Below are 25663 nucleotides of genomic sequence, written 5' to 3'. Positions count from 1 at the left end.
AACACTCAGGCATATCACCATAATTAAGCTAGTTCTGCTCTGAACTTGATACATATCAGCTCAGATGTGAGGTCTAATCACTGGTAGTTGTAAGCACTAGTTGCACCTGGTGGAAGAAATGGATGAACATCTTACAGATGCTTGAAGCTCGGGAGGGGGAGTTTAGCAGGCTTGCAGAAAAAGATCACCCCAGCGTTAGATGATGTGAGCAACAGCATGTACTTCCTGTACAGAGCTCTCAAACAAAGCATGTTTTCTTCTTTTTTTTCATCTTTTAGTGATGTACAAAATTCTAGTAAGAGACTCTTTGTCCCGAAGATCATGCCTTTGAAGTATGCAAGACAGGCAAAGTGTGGCAGAAGGGAAGAACTGTTATAACTAATTTACAGGAAACTGAAGCTCAAAGATGTTAACTTTTCCCAAGATCAGACAGAAGGCTGGAACTGTGAATCAAGGTATGGACCTTAAGGGCAAGATGTTCCTTCTGGATTTGTTTCCTTAAATATTGGAAAGAAAATGTTTTGTGATCTCCAGATTTGACAGAGCAGGGATAGTTCTCCCTCTGCAAATCTCCATGGAAACTCACGATGCAGGTTGAAATGGAGACTGCAAAGCAAAAGGAGTGCAGCTCTGGGCTGTTTAACTGTAGCAAAGAATTTTCTGCATGGCAACATCTCCTTAAAAGTGGATTAGAACTGTGAATAAAGGAAGTGTCTTTGTCAAGGACTAAGGCCAGAACTTTCGTTGCTAGTAAAATGTTGTAGCAGCATGGCACCTCTGTTGTAGGGTTATCAGATTTTAAAGGCTGAAAAGTAAGACAAGTCCAGAAGAAAAATCACTGTAAGAGAAAAGCAGATTTTCTTACTGCCCTCGCAGGGTAGAGCTGCAATTGCATATGCCTAATTTAGCCTGTATTTTTCTGGATGCCCAGAAACCAGAAAAAGCAGAGGAGGTCTTGACTGATAGACTTTTCAAATGGGTACAGCGTTTGCTGTATAGAATGAAGGTTTTGACTTAGAAGGATTGTCTGGCAAACCTTCTTCAACTTTCTTCTGGAGATCTGGGGCATAAAGGACAGACTCAACCTGTTCTGGGTACAATGCCACAAAGGAGAAATTTTGTACTTTTCTTATGTCTAGGATTGCAAGGTGGTATTAGGCATTGTGGTCCTTTTTATGCAAAAGCAAATTTCTCAGAGACTGATATTGCTTCTGTCTGCCCATACACATCTTAATGTAAATCGTAATGTACAGGTCCTAAGAAATATAGAATTGGCCTTTATATGCTTTACAATGAGTTTGGAAATTTAATTTGTTTTGAGTTGATGGTGTTTTTTCATCGTTAGACCAAAATCCATATATATATATGTAGTTTATACATATAAGCTACATTATTAATTTTCATTGTTAGGCTCTTACCCTTATATTCTAACCATAACATAATGGCTGATAAAGTTTTCCTTTAATTAGTACATTTGGATCTAATGTTTTGTAGCTCATTTAAGACATGGATTTGTTATTTGCTTATGTTTATTTTCTTTCTATAAACTTAGAGTTATGTTTCTTTTAGTGAGAAACAATGTTAATTGTAAATGCTACTTTGCTCTTTTGTATTTTAAGTTGTGCCTGAGTGCTCAGAGTAGCAGGTCTGAATTTCACTCAAAGATACAGCTGATATTTGTGCAGTGGTCCTGATTCTGCAGTTATCTCTGTTAAGTGCTTAATATTCCTGCATTTAAAATTCATACCTGCAAGTGTTGTTTTTTGAAGGAATGGGGTCTTTGTACATGCCAAAGCATGTGCAAAATGATAATGAACATATAATCACTCTAAGACACTTAGAAATCACTCTCGTTGCAGGAAACTACTTAAAAACATTTTAAGTCCTATATAAATTACCCTGAATTAATGAGACTTTCACTGAAGTAGAACTAACATCCTTACTAATGCTAAACGGAATCATGATTGTTAGTCTAATACATTGAATAAGAAATCTGCCCATTATAGTTTAAGAATATGGGACAGGCAAGTCTCTTGATAATATGTTTCACAAGCAGAGGAGCTCTGCAAAAACCCCTTAGTGGACTGTCGGCGCTGGGAGTGTGCCCTGTGCAGTGATGATGTTGTGTCCCGGCACAGGCGTGGTGCCGCTGTGCCCAGCTAACCCACCAGTTAGGCTTAAATGGGGCATCACTCCCTGCAGGCTTTGAGGCATGACCTACTGAGGCAAGCTCCTTTGAATTTTAAAGGAGTAGGCGAAAGTCTGGCTTTCTTGTTTTAGGCACGCAGACTGTGCAGTCAGGGGAAGAACCCTCCTACAGAGAGCAAGTGAGAGCAGGAGCTAAATGCAAGCGGTCTGAAATTCCTGTTTGGAAAAACTCGTCTCTCTCCATCGCTATCTGGTGAGCCCAGGGAGAGCAGGTCCCGAGCTGGGCAGCTGAAATGGTATAGTAAAAAAGCTCTGCTGAATCCCTTGGCTAAGGCTGGAATTTCCATTGAAACATCCCAGTAAGAGAACAAAATCTTGCAAGCAACTTTACTAGTTCAAGTGAACCCCTAAGTTTTATTACAGCTGGAAGCTACCAGGCTTCTGGCTTTGGACAAGAAATGCCTCCAAGCTGCTGTGTTCCTGTTAGGGTCCTCCTGGACTACGAGGGGGACAAAACTCGCTCCGTCTGCTCTCCGTTAGGAGATGGCCAATGGTTCTGTGCTTGCCTTTGTATAGAACAGCTTGAAATTTGACCTTTGACCTCTTATACAGGAAAGGTTGATGGAAGAAGTCAAGAAGTTGAAATTTTAGGGTGGAAATTGTAATTCTGCTTTTCTTGGGAATGCTTGGGAACGGCATTACTAAGTGAGAAATAGGGTCAAGAAAAAGCAGAACCTTGACTCTCTTTAATGGGCAAACTTGTGGACATCTGCCAGAAGAAGTGCTTTCCAGCCTGTATATAAACTTTCTCCTGTCTCCTCTCACTGGTCTTCCTATCTCTTGAGACTTGTTATTCTATGGTTCCTCATTTCCAACAAGGACGACTCCATCAGAAGCAGCTTCTTCTTTTACTCCATGGACTTCACAACCCCCCTGTCTCCCCCCCCCCCCTCCCTTTTTTCTTTATAGATGGGTTAAGTTGTTTTTGTCTAGCACTGCAGCTGTTGGTATTTCTCTTTATGGGAAACCTTTGGCTTTTTTTCTGTCTCATGTTGTTTTTGTGGTAACTTGCCCAGAGTGGGAGTTGAAACAAATTCATTTTCCTGAAATGTAGCTATGGGAGGGCTGCACCAGAAGATGAGAGAGAATATGAAAGGATCTCCATTACTGTGTTTATAGCTACCTGTCGCTATTGATCATTAACTAATCTTGCTAGAAGTATGGCTTCAATTTTCTTTTTTCAATGTGGATTAAGCAGTGTTGCCAACACACATTTTTCTCTATCAGACATTACAGTAAGTATGTGGCATGCAAAAGTTTGGAAGCCCTCACCTCAGATTGCTCTTTAAAAATGACTTTTTAATGACTCGGAGATTTCGTGCTTAGTGGCATTGAAAAATTAGAATTTAACACTTGCAGCTGACTTAAAAGGCTGCAAAAAGGATATAAAATGGACAGAAGAATTCAGCCGTTTGAAAGAAAAAAGGGTGGTGGGGAAAGGGGGATATTTGCTTTTGAAAAGGCTTGAATTGCAGCTCCTATTTAGCATACAATGCATTGTTAAAGAAACTCCCCCACCACCCCTCAACCACAAAAGAAACCACCTTGTCTCTACCTGGCCAGGGCAGCACTGATGGCAAGGCAGCTGGGTATCCTCTGAGGTCAGCAGTACCCCAGGCTTGCTACCAGCCTGCGCTAAGCACCTGCACAGACTGAAGGAAAACAGGTGAAAATTAATTCTGAAGAAACCGGCAGGTGCCTGGAGAGACTGAGATTTAGAAGTGGAGCTGTAGTGATCGGTATAAAATGTCTAAAAGCAAAGGGCAACATCTTAAAATCAGTGGGAGGAATAGTGTGTGTCCATGTTTTGCCAGGCATAGCGGTGGAATTTTCTGTTCTCTGACTGCCTTTTCTGGTTCGGATCCATGGCACACTTATTTCTAATGTTTTTAAGGCCAGAGCTTAGTGCTCCATCTAGAAAAAATAGGCAATAAATGACCAGAGGTGGCAAAATGCCTGTGATCTTGTTGCTTAGGCATACAGCGGTCCCCAGTGCAGCAAGGCTGGCATCTGGCTGTCTCCCTGGGGGAGGGAGAGCAGGGCTGTGGATGGGGTCGCAGGAGGGTGCCACCTGCTATCCCCCTTCTGCACATCCCTTTGGCTGGCTGGGTCTCCATCCCACTCCTTTCCCCCCGTGCCTCCTCGTGCTGTAAGAGTAGTCCCTTGGCATAAGGCAGGTTCCTCATCTGTCTTCTACAGCTACAAGGCTGCACCCCCATGGGGTGATGATGCTGCCTGGGCACGTTAGACGTCACTCGGTCTCCTTTGAACTAGCAGATGCACTGCAGGACTGCTACAGGGGACCACTGCTGGAGTATGATTTGTGGGAGTTCAGTGGCCTCCTGTGTAGGGCTGTCCACCACAACCCTCATGGGAACTGGAGGATGTTACTAGGACGTGATTTATCACTGGGAGGGAGAGCTGAGCCCTCAGGTGCTAGGGTGTTTGTAGCCAGTTGGTTTGCATTGATTTATCAAGATTTTAGCAAGTGAGTTACTCTGGTGGTATGCTATTACGAAGCTGAGTTATGACACATAAAATTCTGTAAGAAACATGGGAAGGAAAAGTTATTTCATCCGAGGGGAAGCGGTGTGGGAGGGACTTCATTCAAGAGCTGTGGGAGCAAAAGGTTGCAGCGCTGACACCTCTTGCCATCAGATGTCTGCCTTGCAGCAGGCTGCAGACGGTGCAGCTGTCTCCGTTTTTATGGTGCCACAGTTCAAGTGTGAAGCTCACAGTAAATCCTTGGTCCTTCCTCCTTTTCCCCCTGCAGTTAGGGGCTTCTGTCATCAGTTTCTGTGGGATCACTGACTTGTGGAGCTGTGAGGCTGTGTGGGGAGAGGCTTTAAGGTGTCAGGTATGTGTGCAGGAGGCATACCTCACCTTTCAGGGGTTCCAGGAGAAAGAGCTGTCCTGTCTGCTCTGCCCTCTCAGTAAATAAAATAAACTGAAATCAAGAACTTCGGTGACACTGGTATCCTCCCAATGAAATGTGAATTACTTAGTGAATAATACTAAATGCTACTTCAGTATTAGCATTTCAAGATGATGCATATTCTCCACTCTAGAAACAGCTGGTTAACTCGGGTCTGTCATTCCTGCATGTTCCTCAGCTGGTATTTAGGTACGATGTACATATGCAGCACCTGTGGTCCAGCTGAGAGATGTCAGGTTCCAAATCAAATGCCCCAAACAGCTGTAAACTATCCTGAGTTTGAGGCATGCTTCTTTTAGGTCTTTCGGATTTCTTTTAGTTGTTTTTTGTTTTAGGTTTTAGGTTTGGTTGATTTTGTTGAACAGCAATAAAGTAATGCTCCAACTGCCTTCTGAAAAACAAGAATTAATGTATAGAGTATGAAGAAGTCTTAGCAATCTTTCAGAGTTATGTCAGTGCAGGGCAGCATATGTAAGAAAAATGCAAGTGAAAAATTAGTGAATATGCAAAGGAACATTAAACCTGCCCTCACAAAAAAATAATGTTGTATGTCAAAAAAATCCGAGAAATTGTGCAACTTGCTAGTAAAAACCTAAAGCTACTAGAGACAAAACAAATAACAAACAAATAACATCAAAGCGTTGGAAGTTATAGTAAATGCACAGGTTATTTCAAAAGGAGAGGTCCACCTGTAAATTTGGGATCGGCAGTTTCATATTACAAGAACGAATGAGGGAGGCAAGAGTGGCATGAGATCAAAGGGCACTTACAGGCTGTACTGAACGTACGATGGAGAGACAGGCAGGACAGAAAGCAGGATCAAAGGACAGTAATGATAAAGAAGGTCTGCTTGCCATCTCCTGTAAAGAAATGAGGTGAGTCAGCACAAGTTCAGAGAGTATTAAAAGAAGAAATATAAAAGGAGAGCACATTAGAAGCAAGCTACATGCATTTCCTGACCATCAGGGGATGAAATAAAAATGGGATGTGGGCGACATCCATGCACAAGTTTGTTGAGTGCAGGTGCCTTTAGCTTTTGAACTATGGATTAAAAAGCCTTTAGGGGAGTAGTCTGAAAGAAGCTGAAGCAGCCAGCACATTAAATGATGGTCTCATTACGGGGCTTGGTGGAGCCTTTTCAAGAGTGCTTTGAGTTCAGTTTGTTCCTAGCTAACGCCCTGCTGTCGGTAAATAGAAATGGTGCATGTGCTTATTTTTTGTTCTTTTGTTTTCCTCCGGGGCAATGACAGAAATATTATTACTCTTGTCTACTTCTGGAAAGTAAAGCCAATTCTGGTAAGTCTATTGATTAGCTGGGCATGTACCATCGAACAAGTAGTGAAAAGAGGTTTCAAACTGTACTTGGGAAATGCACTTAATTAAGGATATCAAATACTCAATTAGAATACTTAGCAAAATGCTCGGTATAATATTTAGCACTTAATATTTGTCATCTGTTGGAGGACTTCATGTATAGTATATGTAGTACCCTTGTAGTGCCGTTCCTGCTGTTTATCAGAGGCCTGTTTGTGCCTGAGTCAGTGAGTGGCATGTGTAGGGTTATGCCACAAATCCAGCCGAGAGCTGGGAACGTAACTCACGCCCGAGACTTGAAAGAGAGGAGGGAAATGAGCCATTTCCAACAATTCATGATAGTACATCATATGTAGTCTAGAAGGAGCATTGTTACAGGGGACCATTACCGACTACCTCTAGAATGTGGATCTAAACCAACATAATTCTTCTCCAAAACACATATTTCAGTGTCTTTACTCCTCTCTCCATCACAAGCCCTACAATCGGTATAGCACGTGGTCGGTATGGCACGGCAGGAGAGTGGAAACTTCTCAAGAAATTCATTGCACCATTCCTTGAAATAAAATGTGTGTTTTCCATTGCTTTGGGAGATTGATGGGAGAGGTGCTCCTGCAACCAGCCTCCGTGTGCAGAAACCAACGTGCAGGGTTTTCCCTTTCCAGTATGTGCGTACCAGGAACCTGCACGGAGCACTCAGTAACAGCAAGATGAGGCACTTGCATTGCAGGGTGCTGGGCCAGCTCCTCAGCTGGGGCCAGTCCATGTAGCTAAGGATCTTCTGTCTCTCTCTCTCTCTCTCTCGTATTAAATTCCACTAATCTGTTGAAATGAGCGAAGCTAATTCCTTGTCAAGCTGTTAGTTGAATAGGTGCGGTTAATCAAGGAGTGCTTTTTTCAGAGTCCCGCTCCTTTGTGCTGCCATTTCCCTGTGTATGCCGCGAGGAATTTTTCTGATATGATGAATATAATAACTGAACCTTATGTCTTCATTGCTTTCTGCTCAATTTATTGTAGCTGGCTTGCTTTTTTCGGTACTACCCCAGATTTTCTCTTGCTCTTTTTTTTGCCTTGTTGCATATACTATGGAATGAAAACAGTTTGAACTAGACCTAGAAATACAGAACTTCCTCAGCAGTTATTTTGTTCTCTTACCTCCCCAAATTTTAATGCAATTGGGCTCACTGCTTTTTATCCCTGATCAGTATTCTAGTGCTCTTACATCTCATTTTCTTTATCTGCTTAAAGTAGTTCCTGATTTCCTGATTTTACTGTGGTTTACCATAGAAATTTCTGCAACTATTTTAGTGAACATTTTCTGTTGAAGTAGTTAGAAAAGTATTTTACTACCTCTTTCCATAGTCTTGAGAGAAATTTCCTCTTCTCTCGTGTTTTCTATATCAAGCTTAATATTGTATCCCTATTGTCCACAGTTTCCTATACTTAGAATTTTTGGTAGAGGTTGAAAGTGCCCGGACTTCCAGATTACACAGAAATATTTTTATTTAACGATTCAGATTTATAAAAGCACATGCTAAAATGAAGCAATTTTTAGTCCTTTACAAATTTAATTTACTTTTCTGTTTCTGTTGAATGATGTCCTCCAGTTTGTTGATCAAGTTGCGTGGTGATTCTTGAAAGATAGGGATCTGCCTAATGCACCTTGCTTGTTTATGGTTCTACTTTTTTTCAGTGAAAGGAAACTCACTGAATTAAAAGTTGTAGTTTGGATGGAAATTTAAGATCTCAAATTTTTAGCTCACTTTTAGCACTGTCAGGCATGGCAGTAATGAGAATGAAGACTTAAAGACTTGGAATTTTTTTAGTCACTGTAAATGTGACAAAAGATACACAATTTTATATATTTCATGCAATATATAGATTTAACATATAGTAATGCTATAGCATATATAAAACTTTTTGAAGAAGGAGTTATATCCCCTTTTACATGCAAGTGCCATATGGTGCAGTCTCATATATTGCTATGCCAAAATGATTGCTTTCCAGAAATTATATTATGAACTGGCAATAAAAACAGTCCTTGCCAAGCCATGTGTGGTGGCATTACAAGAGGATAAATGAGCTTCAGTAGAAAAAGTGAAACAACTCATTCCAGTTGTGTGCGAATAATTGCAATTAGATTTATAATATACCCTAAATCCACGGCAGTTTTAAAGTTTTTCTGATGTAAAGGGTGTTTGTAATTCATCTGCAGTCTCCTGTGTGTCCATCAGCACTGGCTGGCAGCCCTGGGTTTTCCTGCTTGTGGCTCACTACTCAAGCTCTCATGGTGCTGCATGTCTATGCGGACAGAAACAGCTGAAGGTTAGGAGGTGTGTTCCACATCACAGAGCATGAATAGAGGAAAGGATATTTGGACTTCTTGTGTTCAGATCATCAGACAATATACACCGTCTTTCTTAAATTATAACCTTCCTTGCTTTCTGACACTTTCATTTTCTGTGTGACCCTATCTGTGTTATCCTAGAGCACTGGAAGCAACATGACCACATGGATCCCATGACTTACTCTGACACGGCCAATTTAGTACTCCCCAAACCGGTGGTTCTTAACTTACATTGGTTTGGATTATGGGCTTCAGACCTTCTGCCTTACATGACAAGGAACAGGGCGTATTTGCCAAATGTTCTTGCTATTGCTATGTGGAAGGAAATGGAAGGGAAGAACCTGCAGAAAGAGGCTTGTGATGCCCCCATGTTCTTTAAAGTGATAGTGACTGTGACTGAGACCGAGCATGGTTTATCAAGAACACTACAGAATTTGTTCTCTGGAGCAGAAAGGGGAAAGGCTACTGGCATATTGTTTAAAAAGACCTGCATTCAAGTTCATCAGGATGTTAACTGTGATATTGTAAGATCTGCGTGAAATCTATGCATAAAACCAACATTACACTGTTGAGTCCTGAATCCTGTTTCTCGAGGTTTCTGAGCATTGAAGAGAGCTTTTGGAGCATCTGACTCAAAGAACAAAACCCAGATTCTCTTCCCTTCCCTCTCTAGCTGGGAAAAGCATTGATATTAATGGTGAGAAAGGCTCTGAGGCAGAGTGTCAGGGTTTTAATCTGGAGCATAAGAACTTGTATATTTCTGCTTTACACTAGGCATACCTAAATGCTGTTCCCTGAAAGAGATTAACGTGTCCAGCGTAATCACTGATGATGCATTCATTCCATTTCTGCTGGTCAGAACCATATGTGGAATAAAAATCAGTCAAGTAATAGAAAATCACTCCAGATATTTTAACAGAGAAATATTTACTGCTACTATGAAATGAATAGAACGTGACATACGATCTGGTGAATTCAGAAAAATACATTTTGGCCAGGTTCTGTGCTTGAAGGCAGAAAGCAAATGGAGATAGGCCAGTTGACATTGCCTGAGGATCTTGCCTTTGTATGAGGCAAAATAAACGAAAAAAATGTGCACACTACAGCTAAACTAGCGCTTGTTAAAGTGAGTACAGAGGGGAAGTAATAGAGCGAGAACTACAAAAGATATTTAATAGGGGATTGAAATTGAACTGTACAGACCTATTGATAGCACATTATCAGCCCAAGGTACTTTTTCATCGTGGCCTAGCTAGTTAAAGTAAAGACCATTAAGACAGTGAGGAAGGCATTTTGAGCAATGACCAATGAAAAATAAGGCTGATGTAGCATTCTGTAAACAAACAATAGCTTTCCAGATAGAAAGAAATGAATCAGCAGGGAAGAAAGTCCACCCCAAAGCCTTTAAAAATTGCAGTTAAAGACCAAATAAACCAAACTCTGAGAAATAATTATAATAAACCACACATTCTGATGACATGTAACATCCATTCTCACTCTGCTTGTCAACCTTCTCATTACTACTGCAGATTAATGAAAAACTGGACCTAAGAAAACATGTCCTTCAGCTGAATTGCTCCTCGGTTCCTTCATCTTTACAAGATCTCTCTTCATTTTGCCCTCCTAAGTTGTAAGTTCATGTTTATTTGTGCATCCACACCTGGAAACCACTCTGCTTTTGGTAGCAAACGTCAAACATTGCTGATTGGAAGCAACAACTAGTAAATAGAAACCGAACTATCAGCATGAAACCAGTATAAAATGTATAAAGGTCAGAATAGCAGCACCCTCCTCCCAGCACTGCCATCTTGCCGCCTCTTTTTTGGCAATTCCTGGTGGACAAGGTTTCTCAGTCCCAGCTCTGAACTTTATGCTCTGTTTTTTCACAAGTATTTGGAATTAGGGATATTTTCTTAGTGCTGGGAGACCTTCACTTGTGTGAGAGACCAGCAGTCTAAGTTCTGGATCGTGGATAGCCCCTTCTCTCCCCCTCAGACATCCCCATTTTTGTTAGTAACACCACAGCTTGTACCACAAGCAACTGCTGCTGAAATCCTCACCAGTTTTAAAAATGGGCAGAATTCATGGTGAACATGGTTCCCCCGAAAAGGCAAAAATCTTACCCTAAGTGCTCAAGGGAAACTGGGAACACTGGAGAAGAAATCTCACGATCTGTTCTCAGTGCCTTGTTGTGAAACACCCACCGTTGACACAAAACAGGCTCTGTAAGGAACGTCTGGGATAAGTATAATTTGTCTTTTATGCACGCAACTTTACCAGTGTAAGCTGATATGTTAAGTAATGGATTTGGTTAATTTGACTGTCAGAATGCTAAATGCCATCACATTTATAATCCTATAATTAAATTGTAATTGAGAAGGGTTTGAATCAACTAGCTAGCTGCTAATATGCAGCAGAGGCTTGAGAGTTAAGAGTCGTATCAGAACTCTAATTTCAGTGTATGTTTCTTCTCCTTGATGCAGCCTGTTTGTGTAGCTCGATTATTAACTGTTTCAGAGTCAAACTGACTGGTTGTTAGTGTAATGCCACTGTGCCATGCCACTGTGCCATGATTTGCAATCAAATAGGGTAGGGGGGTGGTAATTTTTTGACAAAAACGACTGGAGTTGCCATGCAATCAGATGGAAGTAGTTAGAGTAAAGCAAAACAGAATAACTGTAGGAAAACGAAACAAAAGTAAATTAAGAGCTTAAGGATGATAAAAATGTGAAAAAGTTAAGGATTAAAACCTCATTGAAGTCTTATGGAACATTTCCTAATGATGGCAATATATTTTACTGATAAGAACTGTGAGAGAATTTTGCATTGTTGTATGTATAGAATATTATTAACATAACAGAAATAGGTATAAACAGTAATTATGCAGCAACATTCTTGTATAGCAATCATCTTTGGTTTTAGGTGTGTTTATTCCTCTAGATCTTTGCTTTCATGAGTTTCTGTGACAATAATACCAGGTACACCTTCCTTTGTAGAAAAAAGGGCTTATAAATCTTCTGACCAAAACAGTACAATAGGAACATTCTCCACAATCCATTGCTTATATATGGCCTTCTTTACTCCCCTTTCTAAGTAGATCTATTAAAAAAATTATCTTTACATTTTTAATGGTTTGATTTGGCTACAGATTGTTTTTAAAGTTATAAGAAATGGTTAGTTCCGCCTACCTTGTTCTTGAATTCATAATTTCTGTTAAGTATGTTTGAAAAGCCTTCAGATGAACTTGAAAAACTTGTGCTGAAGAATTAAGAAGGAAGCAAATATTCCCCACATGGACACTGTAGAAGAGGAAAATGAGAAATATATACCCAGCATATAAATTTGTACCTTTGGGGATGATTTTGTTCCTTTCTTATTATGTTTTATTCTACCCCCCACCCCCCGTTGTTTTTTTTTTTTTCTTTTTACCCCTACATTTTTTTTTTAGATCATAAACAGATAGTGGAGAAAGCGTATACATGAGTATTTTTAGAAAAAATCAAGGTCATAAAAATTATTTAAAATCTAGGAAAAAAATACCCCAACCACTGGTGTCTTGAAATTGGAAAAATATTGACATTCTGGCCAGCTGCTTGTGAAAACTCAGCTGCAATGTTCTTTTGTATTTATAAGAGCTAATAACCCACATGATTTCCAGGGCAGAAATAATAAATGGGTTTATCTCAGTGGAAACCTAAAAGATTGGCATTGTAGAGCTCTAGTGACAGAGCACAGGGGTGCCCATTTAAAGCATCAATGTTTTCCATCTTATTCTTCCAAAGGGCTTCTCCTGCAGAACCTAACCACTTAGCAATGAACAGACTTGAACCTTTTTTGAATCATTAGTCAGGATGGGATTTCCTTCCTTCTTGGTTTTAGACTTAAAGTCAATACTTTAAGAGGGCTTAATCTACTTCATCTTTCTGCATTGAATAAAGAATAAAACTCTATTGCCCAGTAAAACAGTAAATGAAGAAGTAAACTCAGGACATGGATTTTTAACTTGAGTTTACCACAAATTCCAGTATTTGAATATATTTTGCATAATTTTTAAGTGAAATACTGGAGTGAACATACTATAGGTGAAGGCAGTTGGACATCCCGTGTGTGGTGGGTAGTATGAAAAGGAATGGGCATTTGGGAAACACCACGGTAAGAGATTTTGCCTTCATAGGCCCAAATGTTTCTGACAGAAACACATCCAAAGAGGAACAATAGTATATTAATATTTTGGTGCAGCATTTAGCTCCCTAGGGGCTTCTGGGGAGACCTTTTAAAAAACCCTAAAAGAACACAAACATATGAAGGAAATAATGATAATAAGCATATAACTCTATGTGCCACCAGTGGAATGAATTTTCCACCCCCCTGTTAAAAAAGCCCTTCTTTTCATGTCATGAAGATATTTCTTCTTTCTTCTTTTTGCATGAATTCTTTTTTGCTGCTTTCTTGTCATCTTTATTTACAAGAAGTGTTTTTAACTCTGCCATCATCCTATTTAAAATAACACAGTATGTTCATTGATTTTTTAATTAAAAAATAAATAAAAGTAAAAGAGGTTTGAAATATTTGGAAATATTAGTGAGGTTACCCAGAAATGGAAGGAGAGCAGTGAGCTTGTTCCTCATTTATAAGATTTATTCTGTTTTTGTCACTAGGCCAATGAGGTTAAGAACTGCTTTTTGGAGACCTTGGACTGATTGAAGATCACAGACAGGCTGGGGCTTAAAAGGAATAGGGTTTACTAGGACACACCCAGGTCACAGGTTTAGGAAGTGATTTTGCAAAATGAATTGTGTTTTCCAAATTCTTGGAGCTGGATGATATCAGAGACTACTAATATCCACCAGACCACCTCCACCTCATAGCCCAGTTTGAATGGAATGTGTTATGTCCCAGGTTTCATGTTAGAGCAGCACAGATACCCTAATTAAATCTGCATGAGTTAGCTTGGGTACCAGAAGCAGTGCAGCTGCAGCAGTTGAGAAGCATCTTTTCTACGTGGTTTCCAAGGTGCTGGCTGGTTTACAGCTGCTTCCAGTACCTTAATGTAATATCACGGTTTCTAAGGTAGGTTACTCCTACAGAAATTGAGCATGACTGTTTGCATTTGTACCATTATTTGAATAAGAAATTCCAGACTATTATTCTGCTTCCTCAGAAATAGTGCCTTTATAGAAAGGAAAGTAGAATTGCCAAAGCATAAAAAACCAAATCCAAAACCAAACTAACCCAAAACTTATCAGCCAGAGCTCAATTTTAAAGCCACTTATTAAGTATTTATGGAGCAAAAGCAAACAGGAGTGTGTAGGAAATTTTGAGAGACCTGTATGCCAAGCTGGTAGGAAATTTCATCGCTAAAGCTCTACTCTTTTTGAAGAAAAACAGGAATATATGCCTTATTTTCAAATTATTTGGGCAACCCTAACTCTGGTGCATCTGTGAGCTGTTAGTAACCTCTGTACATGTCTGCTATGTGTCTGCAGAAGGTAGCGGTGTGGATGTCCAGCCGTTTGTTACAGTAAGGAAAGAAAGCTGATCATCTCTGTACAGTTTCTAGTAACTGGAATGGTTGTAATTATACTAAAAACACACAAAAAGATATCAAATAAGCTGTCTGATGTTCTGCCTTTTCACTGTATTCAGTGTAAAAAGGACCTTCTGATAATTAGAGGAGCGACGAGTGCTCTTAAAACCCCATTATCATGTATACTTTGTGGTTGCATAGGTTTTGGAATTGGATGATGGTAGTACAAAGCAGTATGAAAAGGTGCTAAATTTAAATCAGATGAGAGGAAATAATAAAAGCAAAGAGAAAAGGCTGGCATTTTGTAGGTGCCTGAGTTTGGAGCATATGATTGCACATTTTCTTAACAACGATTCACCTCATCACTGAATGACCTATCTCAGGTCACAGCAAAATATACACACATTATAGTATCTAGCATCAGTTTTGTGCTTGTAGTGTACAATTTACAAGTTAGAAACCCAATTTCAGTGAAAACTGGACAAGTCCTCTTTTGCTTTTGGGATACAGGTTAAATAATCTGCATGGCACCTATAACAATGTCTGAATCAATGAAAAGGTTTGCCCTGACCTGACTAACTCCTGGGGAGACTTGTCTTCTAATTAACACTCTGCCTGTCTTAAATTGTTGTCTGTAAGTGAATGTTTTTGGCTTTTCATATTCTTCTGTTGGGCTATTTGTTGTAAATATGTATCTCTCTCTTTTTTACAAGGGACTAGTAATTATCCAGGGCTTTATGAAATTCAGTTCTTTTTACTGTAATAACTATAAAGCTGATTTAATGATAGCTATTCATGCCAATAAACATTTAAATATTTTACAGCAGCTATATCAATAGTGTATTAATTGTAAATGCCATTTACTAGAACACAGTCATTTGTTGTTTTGCAGATGAATCCACTCATTGAAGTGCTAGAACATACTGATTTTGCCATTTTCTCTCCAACCCAGGCAGAACGAGGTTCCTGAGATAAAAGGAAACTTTAATAAGGGAATTTTAACAACATGCTGCTGTAAGAAGCTAAGAAGGTTTAGCAGAAACATATTTGAGCTAGTTATAGAAATTGACTGAGGGGCAATTAGATCATTTCACAGACAAGAGACTTTGTTGTTGTTTCTTCCACAGGGGAAAATTAATACATCCCAAAGCGTGGAACTAGCCTGGGAGATCCCTTGACTTCCTGACTGCATTGTCTGGGATGATAAACTCGAGGGAGAATGAAGATTTGAGCTCATGTATCCCATGCCAGTGCTGTCATTGCCAGAATACTCTAGAGCCTGCAAATTCCTTTGTCACCCTCCACATGAACAGGGCTCCGTTTGGCCTCACAAGAGGCTCTGATGTGCCAGAGCCCCCGGATATTTTGCAGAGCAGAGATGCTGCTCTTTGCTCAGCCCTGGTAACAAGTTCCTGGTGTGGTGTTTAGTGTTTTGTGTTGGCTGCGCTGTGGCTGGAGGCAAAGCATCGATGGAGAGGCTTGGAATGAATGGTGGGAAGTGATTTAAGCACAACGCAGTGGAGGAGCCGGAATGCCATGTGTGGTGTCTGCTGTCACTGGCAGCACAACAGTGGAACACTGAGCTGGGACGGAAGGGAATGAGGATGGAGGAAATGGGGATTAAAAAACTTTTATTAATGAAACAGCTGTAACACCTTAGGTAAATTTTCTGTTTTCCTTGGCTATCACTGGTGTCTGTTGTCCTCATTAATTTTTAGTGCATGACAGCAGCATGCTTTTATTTCTTTATTTTTCCTTCCATCTTATCATTGAGTTGAAATAATGAATATAATTAAAGAAAGAATAGTATATATTGCCAAGAATTCTTTTTTTCTTGACTACTGCTGCTACCCTGCAATGTGAGCCCATCTGTCCTGTACTTCGCCCACTCAAATTGCTGGCAGATCTTTTGTTAAAGCCACTGCATGTACTGTAGGTCCCGCGGGGTTTAAAGTCTTTTCCCATATACCCAGGCAGGTGCTGCCATCCATAGAGTTCTGATGATCCTGGGGATAGCTGAAACGTGTTAACTACTACCTGTCTTGTACTCACTTTGGGTGAAACCCCTCACATGTTATCTTTGCACGCAGGTGTTGTGGTTTTTGAGGCCTCAGGGCATCAAAAATCAGTTTATAAGACAACTTTCTGAAGTTTCTTTCCTGACTCTACTCTTTCACCTGTTATAGGCTCTTCTGACACCATCTGTATTCTTGCAACCATAGGTTTAGATGTCACATTCCCGTCTTCTAATGTCTATGGAGAGGAGGAGAAATGACTTTCCAAAGACAAGCCAGCTGACAAGGAGTGTGATTTTAAAACAGGCAAGACTGTTGGAAAGAAAAACCTCTTTGGTAAGTGCAGAGGGAGCAATGATCTTTGTGGTAATCCAACTCACTTTGTAGCAGTTCCTGATTAGAGTGGCCAAATATTTACTGGTTCTTACGACCCATATGCTACCACTGCTGGGGGAATACTCTGCTATTAATTGTTTTGCATGTAGATCAACTGAACTGCAAATCAGCTTTTTTCTCTAAAGTAATGCCAGTAATGACAGACAGCCCAGCAGAACTGAAATCTGATGCTTGTTCGGTTTGCCTGGATCTGTGGCCTCCTGTTCTTCATATGGTATGGATGGATGCTCTTTTCTGTTCTGCACATCCATGTTTGCTGGTGGGCAGCTTCTCTGCTTCTCCCTTCAGGGACAGGCAGAGAACCGCTGGGAAGTCTCTTCTGAGTCTTCTGTTACCCGGCAAGGCTCTGCTCTTTGGAACCCCCATGCGGTCTGAGAGGAAGGAGAGAGGGAAAACCTGTTTTCTCTAAGAGAGAACAAGAGTCATGGTGTGTTTCAGTTGTCTTGTCCCATCTGTCCGTCCCCCCTCCATCCCCCCCCGAGTTTATACAGAATACTTTGCACAAAAATTTCATGTTTTAGGGTTTTAGGTTCAATGAGCCTTTGACTATTTCTAGCAAAGACTGAAGAAGACCAGATTCACAAATTCTCCATGAAATAGAGGTAGATGTGACTGATTGTGGTTTGGAAGAGATTGTTTGGATTCAGAGAAGAGCTAGGAATGTGAACAGACAAGAAGAATAAGAAGACATTTTGTTTGGTTTTTCTTGGAAGGGAGGTTATAGAAAGGATTCGTGGTAAAGCTGCAGATGCATTCACACAGAAGTGACATGGCTGCTGACTGACAATCCAGCAAGTTCCATTAAGTTGCCAAGAAATGAATGGGTTTACTGAATTTGCACATGGATCTAGTCAGATGCTTTGGGAAAGGGGTGCTTATCACTGGAGTGCAAACCAGCAAAATGTGTTGGCGATGCCTCTCCTTTTCAGAGTGGTGAAGCCAAGCATATACTGTCTGTACACCAGTATAGTTTGTGTGCTGAACTTCTTGACATGAAGTTCAGATACAGAAAGCACTCAGTTGGTCATGGAATTAGGACGTAAATTTGAAAGTTTCTGGCATAGTGTACTATGCTTTTACAGTGTTCTTTCCTGTAGTGGAATCCTTGCCTGGTCCTTTCCCTCCTGCTAGTATTCGTGACAGTGATTTCCAGTTCTCTGGCTGCATCTAAGGGAAGAGCTGAATGGCCAATTTTAAAATATTTGAATTATTTTTTCTTCCTTTTGCTTTCTTGCTCCAATACTTGGTTTGTATGGTAGGTGGAAAAGATGATGTTTTCTGGCTGGTTCCAACCAGAAGACATCTGGTTCCTCAGAGGTATGCTTAGTATGGGTGTATTTTTCCTGTTTTGAATCTTTCAACTCTTTCCTTCCTCTCTTCAGGTTCTGTCAGCTTCTTTCTTGCATTACCTCTTCATTTGTGCAGGATCTTTCTAATCACAACACTTTCCAGTTTCCACCCCTTCTTTCACCCATGCTCAATGTCTGTCATTTCTTTCTTCCTTCAGGAACTACCTGCTCCACCTGTCTTTCACAATCTACTACCTGTACCCTTATCTACTGATTTTCCACAATGTTTTTCACTGCACCAATCAGCTGGTTTTAATTTTGTTCCCCTTTTTTTTTTTTTTTTTTTTTCCCATGTTCTTCCAGCAAGGTTTTAATCTGTTACCCTACTTAGGTATTATTGTGTAGTTTTACCTTCACCTGGCTTTTATCAGGCCATAGTCTGCAGCCTCCAAAATTCCCTGTGCAAGACAAAATTTCCAAGCTGAGAAAATTCATTTTTTTTGAAGTCATGTTAATTTCACATTATGAAAAAAAGTTATAAACTCAGAGAGTTCATAGAAAAAAGCTTTTCATTCACAAACATTATAACATCCCAGCAGGACTGTGTATTTGCATCCTGTGTTTTATATTTTCCTCCCATCTTTGTTTGGATCTTGGAAGGCTGAAATGCTTTCTGGGGGGAAAATTCACACCGTAAGACCCATGAATACTAAGATTGCTGTCTTAAGCTTTATCAGAACTAGGAATCTGAAAACTATAAACCCTATCAAAGGTAAGTAAGTATACAGCATGTAACCCTGTCATTTGCACAACCTGACTTGATCACTGATTATTTTCTTACTAAAACCCTCCAGATTTCTTCTCCTGTAGGGCAGTATGGAAAGCACAGAGCAATCATGCCTGTCTGTGAGTAGTTTTGACATTTGAGCTGGATGGAGTAGAGTAGGAGCATGGGACTGGAGACGTCACCTGTATTCCCCAACTACCAGAACTGCTGTTTTCTTATCCTGGGTCTGGAATTAGAGAACCCTTTACAGAAATGGATCAAACCGTGTTGTTAAAAGCCACAAGGTTTTGCTGGCATTTCCCCTACTGATGGGCTTTATCCAGAGCTATGCTGTTCTGACAAGTAATTTCTAGCCATGACCAACCTGGAACTACTTGCTTTTGTCCTTTAGCTCATATTGCTCGTTTCCCTCCCCAGTGCTTATCTCTTCTGTTGCCTTGCCGTCTCAGCCTGTGGTTAGCAATCTTACTCCCTCCCAGCCTTCATTTTATTGGACTAAGAAAACCAGGCTTTTTTAGTCTGCTCTTGTAATAGACTTGCCATTCCCCAGGTGCTCCTAGTAATTCTCCTCTCTGCCTGCTAAAGCTTCTGCAATTCTGGTTCAGCGGGAGCTGCAGGTCCCCAGCATGCCCAAAACCCAAGCTTGACTGTAGGTTAGCTCGGTTCCTTTTTTAAAAGGTGATGCTTTTAATCACAGAATTTGCATGGTTTTAGTATGGATGTTACAGAGAGATAATGCCAGTTCTGCCACAGACGTCCAGCACTGTCCTGTCCTTGCTCTCCATTCCCTAGGCATGTGCCTAGTGCTGGTGTCACAAAGGTGGCCTCTTTTATGTATTCCTTCATGCGAGCAGCTGTTAAAATAACACCAGCAGGCATTATAAAATAATAATGAATAGTAATGATCCCAGGAGTAGCCTGCCCCTCCATTAGCTCAGCTGGAGGGTAGGATAAATTGTAGTACATTCTAGTTAAGAGTTTAAAGTCGGTGGGGGATATGAGACAACCCCACTCTATGAAGATGCTTCACCATGGATGTCTGCAAAGCTGTGCCTCTGCTGACTTGCCTGTTTAACAGGCAGCTTGGCTGCCATGAGCACTCCCTGTTAAGCTGGTTTTGTGCTCCATTATCGAGGTGCAGGAAGAAAGCAAGCACACGCTCTAGTGATCCATACTGCTCGTGCATACCTCATGGAAAATCTTTTAATAGAAAGAAACGGGCATAATCAAGAGAAGGTCTCATGGGCAGCTCTAGGGGTGATTACTGGCCTTACTTATCATTATCCCAGGATAACTGCAAGTAGAAAGAGATGTTACAATCTATGTGTTGAGGCTGCAGCTTCACAGGAAATGAAAGTATTTGAGAATCAGGATGAATGAGTGTACAAAGCCATTTGATTATACGTAAGCGTACAAAGCCTGAAGTGTCTTCTGCTGGAACAGTCTGTTTTACTTATTGTCCACTGATGGGGACTGTGTGCAGCATTTTTCTCTATTATTGAGTATTTATAAGGTGTTGTGAAGCCTTGCAGTATTACTTGGATCAGACAAATATTATATGCATTTATTCTGTGCTGTCAGTGGTAGTGAGACAGCCAGACCCTACGTCAGCTGGCTACGTATTTCGTTTTGGTTTGGGCTGCTAGGATCATGCATAGTGCTCCCATTGGCAGCATAGCAAAGCAGCTCCCAAATTAAAGAGAATCTCACATGATCCTGATGGAAGTGTCGAGAAGTAACGTCTCTGATAATCCAATAAATGGCTTTCCCCCTGCTGATACTCCTCATTTCTCACATGGGAGAAGTATGAAAGAAGAGTGTTCTTCCTATTTTAGGAATTTACCAGTCATTGCAGAATCGTAAAAAAATGGTGTGGAAGAGACTAGTGAAATCTGATGAGGAATGAAAAACATGCCTCAACCTGGCAGCATTATGCATGAGGCTAATAATGAATCATGTGATCACTTCAGTCAGATTGTGCATGCCGGTGAAATGTAGCTATTGTTTTTTCTGTCATTTATTTCACAGTTTTGCCTGTCTCCTCAGCTGTAATTATCATTCCATCGGGGTTCTAAGAAAGCAGAACCATCTGGGGAAATCAGCATTGCTTCACTCAGTCTTAGCTGGAATTAAAATGATCTGCTCTGAAGACGATGAAGGAGAAAAAAAATCCAAAATATCTTGTCATAGGAATTAACCGGGACTGTTGACCAGCATTCACAGTTCAATATGAGAAAGAAATGTTATTTAATTAGATACTGGAATGTACAGTAGCATTACAAAAAAAAAGGAAGGAGAAAGTTTGCTCTTATTTTTTGTATAGCAGATAAGTTGTCTTGCAATTCTGATGCATGTATACTTTCATGGAAGCCAATGAATCGTTCCTGCTTATAAAGATGACAGGATGAGGCCAGCATGTGTTAAAATCAGTGAAATATATTAATGCTCATTCCTAAAATATGACCTCATATTCTCAGGGCTGCAGAAATGGAGGATGTTCAGTAAATTAGTCCAACAGCTTTTTACCTCTAGGTTTGAACCCTGCTTAGATCACCAATTGAAATGAATCTCTGTCTTCATCTGAAGCAAGTCTCCTCTGAATATTTATTGACATCACAAAACTGCTTTGGCATCTGGCACAATTTGACATGATTAATTGTCACTGTTCAAAGAGAACAGGGAAATAGAGCAGCATGCTGTTGTAGTGTCTGAGTGTCTGCACAGTGACTGCTAAACTCGTGTCGTTGCTGTTGGGCCTACGCTTTCCAAAACATGCAGGAAGCTAACATTAACAAAAAAATGTTGTGTGTATGTGGGTGAGGGAGAAGGGTAATAAACAAACATGTCAGCAAGGCACTCGGTTGTTGAAAACTACCATCTATCAAACACGATTCAAGACCAATGTCTTAAGTGATGCTTGCTGCTTACCATTTTAATTTGTCTCATAAAATTATCAGTGCAAAGAACACATTGGCTAAATTAACGAATAATATGAGAATTAAAGTCACATCAGGCAAATGAATAATTCTGTGAGCGTTGGAGCAAACAAAGCCTGATGTTTTATGAATTTGTATCCAGTGTTTTGACAGGACAGAATCTATTAAAGCATGAGTTTTTCCTGTTAGGATTTTTGTGTCATTTCTCTGCTGTGCAGATCCTATGGTTCCTGGTAATAACTTATTTTGTAGCCTGTCCCTTGGTGAGAACTACACGGTGTCTCTCCTCTATCCAGCCTCAGCCATCAAACATCTGGCAGTGTATTACTGACTTTACCTGTGCAGCTGGGATAAGCTGGAATCAGAGCCTTTACTCAGTCCTGCATTTTTCTGATAATCTGCATTGCCCACGTGATTCTTGCTCTGGCTGCAGTGAGTCTGCAGTGAGGCAGACAAGTAAAGACCCACGTGGGAGAAAAGCCCAAGCTCTCAGTCATAAAGGCCATATGGGGGCAACTTGCCTGGGCCATTTAGCTCTGAGCACTTGAGCACAGCCTTTCTGTTGAATTTAGGTGAACCTGCTCGAAAGAAGGGGACTGACAGATTTCATCGCTGCGTAAGCCTTGCTTTCCAATAAAAGCAGGTCAACCATTGTGCAGGAGCTGGGAGGAGCTCATATATTCCGGCTCTTGCCCTTTTTAATGAATTGGGGAATAGCAAACGACATCTGTCAGTCTCTGGAAAACAGATCTGAGGCTCTATCTCATTAAAGCGTACATCACAGCTGCTATCCAGTGTTAGAAAGGAAAATGTTTTAACTGATGAAAAAGAGAAGTAATGGAGGCAGTAACAGCACCACAGGTTAGAGTTCTTATTTGTTTCTTCCTTGGCTGTTACTTGATTTAGAGCTGGAAGGAGACTGGTGTTTCACTGCACAAGAAGGTCAGAAAAGATGTCTGAAATCATCAGGAAGAGTGTGGATGTGGAAATAGTGTTTTCACCCATCAAATTTTACAGCAGCTGAACAGAACTTTGAGAAATGTAGACTTCAAGTTTTGTAGAGTAGTTTTCCTTTGCCAAAAACACTAGCTAACTGGCTGCCCTCAGTGGGTGTTCCTAGCAGATGAAAACAACAGTGGAAAAAATCCCATGGAAAATGATACTCCTAAAATTTGTCAATAGTACAAGAATATAAATAGGAAGCGCTGTCTGTTAAGGACATTCACTTTTGTGCCTTTGTTTCTGCTTCGTATTGTTTATTGTGGAGGTACTTAAAAGCTGCTTATGTTTCTGTGGATGAATCTTCCTGTCTGACTGTTGATTCAATAGCATTACATGAAGCATAACAGAAAGAGGTGGGGGGAAAGAGCTCGTTCCTTCTGCAGTTCCATACAGCTGCTTCAGGTGGCTACGCTGTCTCCACTGATACGTGTGCAGGCATATCTCCCTCTGAATGCACACAGGCATTTTTTCTTTTCAGGGTGATTGCCATGCTCGCTGTCTTGCTGTTTTGATGTGATTTGGTTTAAGTTTCAAAGTTATTTTAGATTTTATGACAGTGTGCATTTATAAAAATACATGCCTTTATTCATAATTAAAGAAGCTTTTATTACATTTATTCTTGGAAATGAGGTAGCACATAGCAGTGAATTCATTAGGCCCAGCACCTGTAGCTCAGGGGCTCAGCTGTTGAGGAAAGACGCTCCTTTCCCCTCACAGCTCAAACTCTAGGTAAGTGCCCCACATTAGATATGGCCTGGGGTGAGGGGAGGAAGGGCGGTGTATAGAAGTAAAGAAGAGGTGTTACAGGTATGGATCAATGAGGAAACATAAAAAGCTATGATTGAGAAACTGAAGAATGAACGAGTGTCCTTAGATCTTGTGTGCAGCTATCCTGATCTCACTTCACTGATCACTTGGATAATCTCCTTCCTAGTCTGTGTTCAGCTCCTTTCATTGTAGACCACACACGATTTCTCTGGCCACCCATCAGATCACTTGAGCCAGTGTGGAGTGATTCTGACTTGTGAAATCGTTGTTAGCTGCATTTTGAATGAGGCTGCAGTGTCATTCCCAAGTTTTTCCCATTGCTCTTCCCATTTTTTTTTTCCTTGATCTTTTCAAACGTGGCTCCAAGCAGCAATAGCCTGCAAAACCACTGGCAAGTGAGCATGTCTGAAATGGAGGGTGCACTCTTTAGAGACAAACTAGACATGCTGATAAGGTACTCTCTGTACTTTCAGTGTTCCCCACATTTAGAAGCGCTCTCTTGGAACCATCCCCTTTCTGTGCTATTTCTTCTTCCAGATTTAGGTTTGGATGTGATTTGTGATGGCAGAATATCCTGGCAGAACAGAAGACCTCTCAGTCCATTTTCAGAATGAAAATGTCATGAAAGCAGGCCAAAAGACAGCGACATCAGAGCATGCAATTTGAAACAGAGTTTCTTAATTGTAGACTGGTGTTTCCCACTGAGTTTCCTGTGGGTTTTGTGTGAGCATTTGCAGAATTCACTGTAAAATGAGACAGATTTACATTGATTTACATCATATAGCTATATAGATCAAGCAAGCAATAAGTTGATACATCTTCCAATGCAATATTCACTTGCTACAGTGTGGTCACTAAGAGGTCTTACTCATTAAAGCTTGTTCAAGGAAAATACTGTTTCAGGTCCCCAAAGGCACCAATAACCCGTAATTATGCTGACCAGCCTCACCTGGGGTCCATCCAGCCTAGCACCCGCCCCATGCATACACCACACCCTCTGCTCATTACTGCAGGAGCCCTATTTAAGCTGTGCCATGGGTGTTGCTCTGGGTTTAGAGCTACTAATTGTAGGGGCTGTCAAGTATTAGAACAGGCTGCCCTGGGAAGCAGCTGAGTTGCCGTTCCTGGAGGTATTTAAAGATGTGTAGATGTGGTGGTGTTTAGGGATGTGGTTTAGTGGTAGACTTGCTCTTAAAGATCTTTTTAAACCTGAATGATTCTATGATACTACATTATAGATGTACTTGTTTCTGTTACTGCTCTTGGCTTGTTTTTTCAATTTGCCAAATAATTGCCTTGCTTTTGCCTGAACTGTCCATGGGATGCATTGCTATTGCTGTTCCTGCTTGCATGGCGCTGGTGCCATGGGGCTGAGCCCTGATGGTGAGGCTGTTGGCCAACCTGTGTTGTGGCTGCCCCTAGCTTGCCTTCTCTCTTGGAGCTGCCCTTTTCTTGCTGCTCCCTGCAGGCACAAAACTCCCCATGAGTTCTCTAATTGCTTGTATTTTCAATGTTGTTATTCTAGTCTAAAGAGCTTCTGTAAAATGCAGAAGAAATTAAAAGGCTGTAACAGCTAATAGGATACAAGCCGGGCTCAAGAGTGAAGTTACCACCTCCAAAAAACTATGATGTTTTTTTCAGCAAAAATCAAAGTAGTTTTAAGTAGTAATGTATGAAGTTTAAAGACTGTGTAAAGGCAGCTGAAAGGGTTAGCAGTAGAAATTGCTGTGGAAACCCCCCTCTAATCTGCTGATGCTTACTTTTAAAAATTAATTTGAAGCCAGGTGGTTTCATCATGTTTGAAATGCAAACGCTAATCTTAGTGACTTCATCATTATTGTTTTCTGTTATTATTATTGATTCTCTTAATTCTGTATCTAGGCTAGTGCAGTTATCTTGGTGGTGTGCTTTCTGAATGATAAGTAGTGTTACCTACCTAGCTCTGCAAAAGAGGAAGAGAAACATAAGGAAAAAGTTCTTTCATGCTTTGGGAGCTAGAGGAGTGTGGCTCCGCAGAGACCCAGGAGCCCTGCGGGTGCAGCCGTGCTGCTAAAGCAGTTGCTATCACGTGCCCACATAGTCCTGTGTGAAGAAAATGGGGCTGGCTCTGCAGTGCAGGGTACAAGGTAAGGTCAGCTG

At 40.7% G+C, this 25663-nt stretch overlaps 1 long non-coding RNA gene across 1 annotated transcript; it reads left to right on the top strand.

Moving 5' to 3' along the window:
* Positions 1–288: 288 nt before the first annotated feature.
* LOC119156314 lies at positions 289–15972 on the top strand. Its single transcript, XR_005107068.1, has 3 exons — positions 289–455; positions 10334–10434; positions 15459–15972. It is a non-coding gene; the product is annotated as an uncharacterized LOC119156314 (long non-coding RNA).
* Positions 15973–25663: the final 9691 nt, after the last annotated feature.

The sequence above is a fragment of the Falco rusticolus genome, chromosome 12, assembly GCF_015220075.1.
Source record: "Falco rusticolus isolate bFalRus1 chromosome 12, bFalRus1.pri, whole genome shotgun sequence".
Classification (NCBI taxonomy): Eukaryota; Metazoa; Chordata; class Aves; order Falconiformes; family Falconidae; genus Falco; species Falco rusticolus.
Note: the sequence above shows the minus strand (reverse complement) of the source record. Positions and strands in the feature narration are given on the sequence as shown.